Source organism: Drosophila suzukii, chromosome 2R, assembly GCF_043229965.1.
Source record: "Drosophila suzukii chromosome 2R, CBGP_Dsuzu_IsoJpt1.0, whole genome shotgun sequence".
Taxonomy (NCBI): Eukaryota; Metazoa; Arthropoda; class Insecta; order Diptera; family Drosophilidae; genus Drosophila; species Drosophila suzukii.
This window is the reverse complement of record NC_092081.1, coordinates 4,785,292-4,795,350: the sequence shown is the minus strand read 5'-3', so window position 1 is coordinate 4,795,350 and position 10,059 is coordinate 4,785,292.

The window sequence follows — 10,059 nt, the reverse complement described above, 5'->3', positions numbered from 1 at the left end:
AATGTCGATAGTATCGATGGTTTAAAAACGTTGGAAGAATCGATTGTTTAAACCAACTATCGTAGTATCCCTTAGCAAAATTGTTTATTTTCACAGGCAATTTTAGATATTTTGTGGGAAAAAATATTAGGTGTATTTCTTAAAACCAGGCAATATTTTTTGAACTTTGTGTCATTTTAATTACAGTAAAATTTATATAAGCATTAGGTTTCCATAAAATAATATATAAAAAATAGGATTTTGGCTTTTGTCATTTATTATTTCCGATATAAAATATTTTTCGACATTATACAATAACGATGGTGGCCACTATCGATAGACAAAACTAACAACTATCGATACTTTCGTAAATCAGGTCGATGAATTTAAACATCATACTACCCCTGCATATTCTAACATTTCTAGCTTAAAAGGCTTATTTAAATACTTTAGTCAATGCTTATTCATGTAAAATATCCAATTTCCAAAATCACTATAAATCAATTCAAGCAGCTAATAACCCTAACTTGTATGCGTACATCCTGCGCAACCAATCTGATGATCAATAAATCGCTTAACTTTCCCCTCGCACACGCTCTCCCCGCGTAAAGTCATAAAAGGGAAGTCCTGTGATATATCTACTCATATGTACGTCCCCCGACGGAGTCGCACGTCTTGTTTGCGCAAATTTCAATTTGTATATTACCTTATACCATATCGTATATTGGAGCCCATTACTTATGCACAATGCAGAAAGAACTTTCGTCGGCAGACAATGAAATTTATGGAACGGAATGCAGAGCGCTTGCAACAGTTGCAGGCGAGGAATAATAATAAGAAGAATATGCTACAAATTTGCTTTATTTCACATGCGAAAAAGTTGTAAAGTTTTTGCTCACACTATTCCCTGGCCCTCGTCTTTCGAGCACACGGGGCGTATGCGTTTCAGTCAAATTTCGGAGTGCCGGCAACTTGAAAGAGTAGGTGTGCGGGGTAAAAGTTAACAAATGGGAGGGTGGCTCTGGGAGGGTGGCCCCGAGGTGGGGAATTGAATTTACTGATTCAGCTATCTGTCAGCCCTTAGCTGGGTAATGTCAAGGTCGAGCACCGGTTCCCGAGTGGCACGAACAAAGTGTGTAATGTGCTTGCAGGAGATTTCAGGACATCCCCTGCCCGTCTTATATCGCTTTTTTCCACCCCCTCACATAGTTGGCAAACTTTGGCGCGTTTTTTACTCGCTCACTCTTGCTCCAGGCAGCGGCAACCTTTTGAATAACTTTATTCCCTGCCCCGGCTGCCCTTTGCCACCGGCTTTAAGGCGTGACCTCGGCTCCTGGCCACCTCCCAGCACCACCCACCAATTGGCGGCTTTCGCCAGCATTGACCAGCAGCAATTTGTTGTGCAATTTGCTGCGAATTTGGCATCGCACGCTGGCCGACAGCAGAAGGAAAGGAGCGCAGGGGCGAAAGGATGCAAGGATGCAGCAGCATGTGTCCTGGGTCCTGTGTCCTGTCTTCTCTCCGCCGTCTGCCGTCTGATGTCTGCCGTCTCCTGACTCTTTGGCCCGTCTGTATGTCGCGGGTCCTTCTGTACGCTCGTGTGCAGAAATGCCCGGGCAACTGCGCTGACAGGCAACAGGGACAATGTGTCCTTATTATTGTCGTAATTATCTCTTGAGCGTGTAGCGAGCGTGAAGCAAATGTAAATATAATAAAAATAAAAGCAGTTAAATGAACAAATTGAGTTGAGTCCGGGGGGCGGAGGCGGAGGCGGAGGCGACGGCGGTGGCGGTTGCCGTTCCTACTTTCCTTTTAATTGCGTCTTTTATTTATTTTCCGGCTGTTCAGTGACCCGAAACCCGAATGGGAAAGAGTCGACGGACGGCGAGCGGCGAACGAGCGACAGCTGACAATTATTTCCTGCCGTTTGCCTGACGGCCGCACACAGGGCGTATGCGTAATGAGTGATATCTGAAATTTTAAAGTAGCAGCCTCATGACGTTTTAATTGCTGCCTCCGATTTGATCTTTGCCATGGCAGGGCCTTCATTTATTCCATTCTCGGCACTTGAACAAACAATATTACATTTCTGAAACGTACACAACAAATTTAAGGCGCCCTCACCTTGGGAAATATTGCAATTATAATTAAAGACTGAAAAGGATATTAATTTCATTGAAGGATTGCATGGTATAGCCAAAGGGCTAAAAAGGGTTCTAGAACTTAAATTTTGTTCTGTATTTTAAGTAATTTAAAGGAAACTTTTATTTATTTTATTTACATTATTTTATAAACTTATAGCTTGCATTTTCGGTAACAACCTACAAAATCCTTCTAAAAATATGTGTACTTTTTAGAAACACTTTAGATTTATTTTAGGTGTACAGCTGACATTCCAGCACTTGTTTTGCAACAAAACCCGACCGTATTTCCGGCTGTTTATGGTCAGTTTTGCGGCGATGTGACAAAATTTAATTAGTGCGAGCCCAGCGCCGATAGCTCGACTTGAATCCCTTTGTGGGCGGGGGTTTCGGGGCTTAAAACGCACGCAGATGGACTTGTTTTATTTACGGCATTTGTCAGTTGAAACCGCAAAAGCCAAAGTGGCAAGCGTACTGAAAGGGGCGCTGGGACAGGTGCCGCAGAATATTTTATGAATCATTTATAACTCAATAATCCCGTTGAGTTGATTTCAACCAATAATTGATTATTGTTTCCGCCGTCCATCCGTCTGGCCCGCTTGGCATTACGTGGGCCGCATCTCTGCGGTTGTCAATTTGCAGCTGTACACTTTTTGCCAATGTATTTGAAAGCGACTATCAACTTTTTACGGCGACATTTAAGGGGAGTTTTTCAAGAGCCGACATTCCGCTGTCTGCGCCCGTAAAGTAGCAGGCTGAATGGGAACTGAACCGAATTTATGCAAATTTCTGAGGCTGCTTTTTCTCCGGCCCAGTCTGGCGTGAGCGATTTCCATGAATATTAATGAGACAACACATGGAAATTAGGGAGAGTGTGCGGCTGCCTAGCCAAACAATCGCCGGCTGGGTTAAGCGGAGTACATATGTATCTCAATGTGATTACCAAAAATCAAAATCACCACCTGCAAAGGCGGCCCACTGCCGACAGCCATCATCCGGCATCCCGGCATCCCGGCATCCTGGCAGAGGTGTTGGGGCAGTGAAAATATACACAGTGAAAATATACACAACTCGTGTCGGGAGCCACAGCCACTGACACCAGCCGGGGGCATTTCTCCGGCGTTGTACAAATTTAAGCACTCGAAATTAACGATGCCCCGAAAGTAGGCAACGGCATTTGCATCTGCAGCAGCTGGCATGCATGATTAACAGGATGGACCCAAAAGAACGGAAGCCGAACCTAATGTGCTGGCGAAATGAAATGAATATTAAGGTGTGTTTTCCTATCTGGCTGCATGCATCTTGTGGCACATTACAAAGTTTTTGCGGGTCTTAAACAACTGCCGGCAAGCTGCAACAAATATTTTTGCCCACACTCGGGCAAACATACTTAACTAGACAACCACGGTCAATAAGAGAAGCCACATCTGCTAAAGATTCCTTTGTCAGAAAGGGTATCAGGGATATTCTACTGGGCAAGACCGCCTAAATGTAAATAATATTTTTGAACTAGGGATTTTACTGCAGAAACAGATAATTTTAAATGTAATATGTATATTTTTGGTTTTAGCTAGATATAACCTTTTTTAAAATAGTTGTATAACAAAATAGTAAGAGGAAAATATACATTACAACATTTACTTTTAAAAAAATGTATCTAATCTCTAAAATAAAAATTGCTTAAGTCTTTAAAACATATTTATTGTTTTGACCAACGATTTAATGCCGTGAAAATAACAATTAAATAAAATTACAATTACATTTTAATGTCTGAAGAATTATTGTTTTGAAACCCCTACCAACCGTGTATGCCCCTCATTTCTTAAATGGTTTTTATGGCAAAGCAGCCAAAAGCCACCGCAATAACCAGGACTCGTAAAATTGCTCACACACAGGTTTATGTAGTTGGCCATTATGGTTTGGAGAAAGGTGAAAATACGTAAGCCACAAACAATGAATTATTTTCTGTTAATTTTGATGCCACTGCCGAGAGTTTCACTTCCGACTTCCAGTCGGTGTTAATTGAAGCAGAAGTGAAGGCCGAAAAAAGGAGCAGCACCAGGATCTAGCCCACTTCGCCTGCACCGCAGACGATGTCAAAAAGTTTTTGCTTGAATATTCGATACCAAAAGTTATTTGAAAACGACATTGGCCCAGCACTTAACTCGAGTCAAACTCCCGAACTGCAGAGAAGGACGGACTGAGAGCCTGGCCCAGTGACATGTGATATATTTGCCTAAAATCACGGACGGAGAAGGGTTCCGGAATGGGGGCAGGATTAGCTAGTGTCCTTCTGCCCAGCTGCTGAGCTGCTGAACAAAGGGCTGGAAACATGCAATCTTTTATTTAATGAGTACGAGTCAACAGCTCAACTTCAAACTGACACTTTGCACCGCAATCTCTGGGATCCATCGGGGCGGGGCGGGTGCGGGGACTCGAGATGCAGGGGGGATACGGGGCGGAGGGTCAACGATGGTAAATAGTTGGCTGGGGTTGCCGCTGCCATTGACTGCTTTATTGGGGAATTGGGGACACGCACACACTGCCTCACGGATGAGTTATTAAGCCATGTTTGTGCTTGTCTCTGGCTGCCACACATTTTCATTGGAGAAATATTTGCAGTCGCCTTCTGCCTTTCAGAATCTGGCTTTTCAGGCGTGATTTAGAAACTTTTCAAATATGCTGCCATTGGCACTGCTTGGCCAAAGAGCTCGAGGAGAGGCTGCACTGCGAGAAACAAGGGGCACAGGCGTTGAAAAAGAAGGGAAGATGTAGGTTCTTATGTATTACTAATATCTTGGTTTCACTTACTCACTTTTCATTTTTGAGTGATTGAAAAATAATTGCAAATTATGGTTTAAGGGCATTAGATTCTCAATGACTTCTGTCATGTATAAATTCTGAAAGTTCAATACAGGGGGTTATCATTTAAAATAAATTGGAAATTGTTTAATTATTAAGATTCGCTGGAATAGGATTTTTATTATTACCGCTGTGCTGGACACAAAATTCTATCGAATGGTTCATTTTGTGATTATAAATCTTCCATAAGGGTGCTCAAATATTTTTTTAAGTGCCTGGCCAAGCCATCATCTAAGCGAATAGCGACTTCCCGCTTCCGCATGGCATCCCAGCGTCTGTGATCTCTGGCTGGGCAGCAATTTGATTGAAAAACCCAGCGGAGCAGAAACACATCGCAGGCGTAACAGGTTCGCATTCGGATTGGAGCACTCGGATTGGGGCACGGATCGGGGCATGCATGTGCCGGCAGACGTGCCACCCATGGCCAATACCACCGCCCCTGATTATGCCAAAAAACTTGAGCTGCAAAAGTTCACAGGAGCTGCTCGCTCTGCCCTTCCTTCCCGCCGAATGTCAGACCCGGTGAGCTCGGTGACCCATTGACACGATATCTATGCACATATATAGTGGATTTATGTGTGCTCAGCGCTCACAGTCTCGCCCAGTCGACCGCAAATTAGTTTCGAGTGTCTGGACACTTTGCAGCCGCAGTTTGCGGGGCGGGCATAAATGGATTTATTGAAATTTATATGTTCGGCACGTATTTGCTTAGCCTTCTGTTCGAGTGTTTGGTTTTTGGATTTAATGGCGGCAATTGCAGCTGCCCGGGGCAAACACAAATCGGGATAATCAAATCGGGTGTACCACGCGTTGGCCAGCGGCTCAAGGTTAACCTGCCCGAAAATCCTGACCATGGTCAACAGAGCTCCTTCCAGGCTCGCAAACTTCTGACCCCCCGGCGTCTCCACTTCCTTGGAATTTTGTTTACGTTTTCAGCTGGACGCGACGGACACATAATTTATTTCGGCTGCGATGTCCTTCCGTGCTTTGTCTGTGTGTGTGTGTGTGGGGGGGGGGGATGGAGGTCCTTCTGCCCCGCATTCCCGCCTGTCAGCGCCTGCGAGATAAGCTGACTGCGAGAAATATGTGCCCGCTCCCTAACGAATGTGCGAATAATGAGGAAGTGGAAGGCGTTCCGAGTGCGGCGCTCCTGCAGGACCTCTCCCCCCCCCCTCCCATCACGTCCCGCTCGCCACAAGAACACATAAATAAAACGCACAACATCGACTTTAATTGGTCACGCCGGTCCATAAGAGAATGCGAATGGGAAAGCAAACGCGAACGCGGCTAAAACTGTGAATAGTTAGTGGGTCCAGCTCTAGAGATGGTACCTGAAAGGTCGAAAGTTCATACCTGATCTTAACTGACTTTGAAGACTTTCGAAAATCTCGAGAAAAGTTAAGGACTTTAATAAAAGTATAAATAGATAATACAATTAAAACTTTGGAATATATATATAATAAAGTTATGTAAATGTTTTCACTTTGAATGGGCATAAGTATAAAAGCACATCATTAAATATTAAAGTATTAAAATATTCTATAAATTATTAAATTACTGCATTATTATTATAATTTTAGAGACTAACAGTATATGTAAAGCGGAAAATAGTTTATCAAGAGTCATAAAAAAATTATACGGTGAGGAAGAAACCAAAACTTGGTAGCAAATCCAATTAATTGGGTAAAAAGCAATATTTTATAATACTTTCTTATACTTGTGTAATATCATTTCTAAGGTTCCCCAATTTAATAGATATTTTAATTACGTTAATCTAACAAACTCATTTATTCTGCTGCATTTTCATGGTAATTGTAGTTGTCGAACTGTAAAACGGAGTAAAATTATTAATGTAGCCTAGTAACGTTTTCTTTCCCAAGGCCCTTCGCGTTTTATCACCACCAATTATGGAAAATGACTGGTGGGCAGTGAGCACGAGCACATCCCCATGAAGTGGAGTGTCCTGGCTTCCTCTTCCTGCGCCCCTATCTCTGTCTGCCGGCGAGGAGGTTAATATGGGCAACTGATTTATGTTCGGCAACAGCAGAAACAGAAACAGAACCAGAATCGGGAGTAGGACCAAGGGCAGGATCAGGGGCCGGGGCAGGAGCAGTTGCTACACGCCACGGACGTGGCCATCTTCAGTGGCCGGCGCCAGACGCACGCGGCACATCCTTCATCCTTCGTCCTTCGTCCTTTGCCGCCCAGTCCGCCGGATTGCGTGGCTCATCGTCATCGTTCGCATTATAAATGATTTTAATAATTTGAAACGATTTGTTTAGTTCTGCATCAAGTCGGATAAACGTCGATGATTAATTAGCCGTGGAGGCGGAGAACTTGGAGCAACTACTGCGTCTGGAGGGGGAAATTACATAAGCGTTCGCTACCACTTTTATCGCTTCCGCATTTAAATGATGCCCCTCCAGCCCCCTTTGGCGTGTCCTTAATCAACTTTTTGGTTTTTTCCCCCGCTGCTGTGTTTGTTGATTCCCAAAAGCGAAAATTAATTGGCGCCCCGATGCAGACGATTCCCGCTCTTGGTTAATTGATAAATGGTTGTTTTTTAAGGGGGGGCCACTGCCTGCTCCCGACATATGCAAATTTCTCAAAGGTTTTTCCAGCCACCAGTCCGTTGTTTGTGCGGATCGGCAGATAAGGCATCATAAATATACTTCCCATGGGTGTATGGCTTAGGCTCCCCACTTTCTTACTTCCTAGCTGCCGCACTCGATATCGATTGGAGTAATTACATTTTCAAAAATTAATTATTCACACAATATAGCATTTTGCGTCTGCGATTTGTGCAAAACCAATTTACGCTCATGCATACGTAAATATTTGCATTGAAATGCGAACACAACCGAACTGCAATTATTGTTATAGGCAGGCGACTTGCAACTGCAGTTGCAGCTTAACCGCACGGTATGCACACATGCATCCGCATCCATCGGATGCCGGGTCCCAAACCGAGTCCCAACCAAATCCCAGGCCAAACCCAAGTCAGTGGCTTCGGTGCGGTCTGCTCGACCGCTGACCTCTGGGCGACCATTTATCTCGGATGGCACGCTGACAAGTGGGCATTAATTCTAAAAATGTTTGGGCATTAATTAAGGGTCGTTCAGGCGGCTGCAGGTGAAGGTCCTGAGTCCCGGCTCCAGTTTCCAGCTTCCAGTTTTCAGCTTCCGCAGTCGGATCCCTAGGAGACGCCTGGTCACTGGACACTCCTGGGCCAAAAGCAATTTGTTAACACTTGCATTATTGACACATTTAATCCATAATTGTCAGCATTATTTGCCTGGATTAATTTAAAGCCATAAATTGAAATATAAAGGGTCATAAAACCACCGCCTCCCTCTGCTTCTGTCTGCGGGCATAATAAATATAATAAATATTTTTAAATGTAATTTCACTCTCTCTTTCGAAAAAATGCGAAATAATAATTGCTGCCACAATTTGCGTTTTTTGTTAGGCTTGTATTTAATCATGGCGGCAAAGTCAAATACTTAATGTTTAATAATCCATAATTTGCATATTTATCTGATGGATGGTCGATGTAAAAACATCCTGCTAGGAGCTAATTTGGTATTTATTTCTTTTCAATATATCCGAATTATATTGATAAATTCTGCGCTGCACCCATCAGCGTCAAAATCAATTAATTTAAGTTCTGCACTAAATCTGCCGCCTGGTGGATGGCAAATAAATTAGGTATCTCATTTGCTAGCGATATGAAGCCAATTAAAATGTGATATTTGCGTGCCTCATTAAGTGACAGTTACTGCTTGCCTCAAAACGATTTAATTAATTGGAAATTTCGAGGGCTTTAATTAAGTGCCGTGAGTTAGAAAAACCCGCTAATTGAAATGCACTTGACAAGCCATCGATTTGATGTATTCCCTTTGCCAGATAGTTGTGCCAAAAAACGTTCAATTAATCAATTTACCGAGTCCCTTGGACTTGCCCGTTTTATCTCGATTTTTATCCCATTCTATGGGACATTGCAGTGTGTAATTTACTGGAGTGTGATCCCCCATCACTTTTCTTGCACCATTTGCTGCTCCACTTTGCACTGTCAACTGGGCTACGCATTGCGATTACTTAGTAAAATTAAAAACCCTACAATTTTCCCCATTTAACGAGTGTGCACGTGAGTGGGCGGAAATTAATTATGGCAAAACTGCACCCATTGGATGACAGATGATGATTGTCTTCGCGGGGACAATAAACATCCACTCGCATTGTGTCCACTTTGCGTCAGCGCATATGCATTATGGGGATAGGGATATATGCATGCGACAGGTGGAACAGGTGCTGATTAAATGGCTGCCTCGGGGATTAATAACAATGGCCAGGCTTACGATATTACTCGCTTAGCGGAAAGTGAAGCGAAATTTTTCAAATAAATCTTGTTTACTCCGTGAAGAAAATATTCTCAAGCAATTTTTTCATTACCGACTCCTGCTTATTTTTGCATAGTTTTAGGTGGGGGCACGCCGGCGGATTTCCATATAAAAACAAACGCCCTCGGCGAAGCTATAAATTTATTGCTTAACTTTAAAATACCAAGCCGCAGCCACTTGCCCCTTAACACTTCGCCGCCGGCGAAAGTTGACTGGAAGCCTGTATTTTTCGCAATTATCCTTGAAAACGCAGCATCGAGACGAGGCGAGTCAAGCTGAGGGACTACAGCCCGAAAGTTGCAGGAGCTTGCCGGCGGAAATGTGTTTTTGCTGGGTGTTGAGTGACTGCGAATAATTTATTAGCTGCGTGAAAAATAATTTATGTCGAGTTTTCCCCTCTGCTTTTATGTTTTTTTATTTATTTTTCTGCTGCACACAGCATGCAGTCGGTGGGCGTGAACGGTGGGAGGTGGACGAAGGTTGGGGTTTAGTTTTGGATGGGCAATCGGTCAACAGATGCAGTTCTTCTAAATTAAACAATCTGCCTGCCAGTTTGGGCAGCACTGCTCGAAGTTACAGGGTCACTGGGTGGTTAACTCGACTAAGTTCAGTTTTAGATGTACTGAATTGGAAATTTGTATAAAATATGTAAAAAGCATGTAGAATACAGTGGGGTT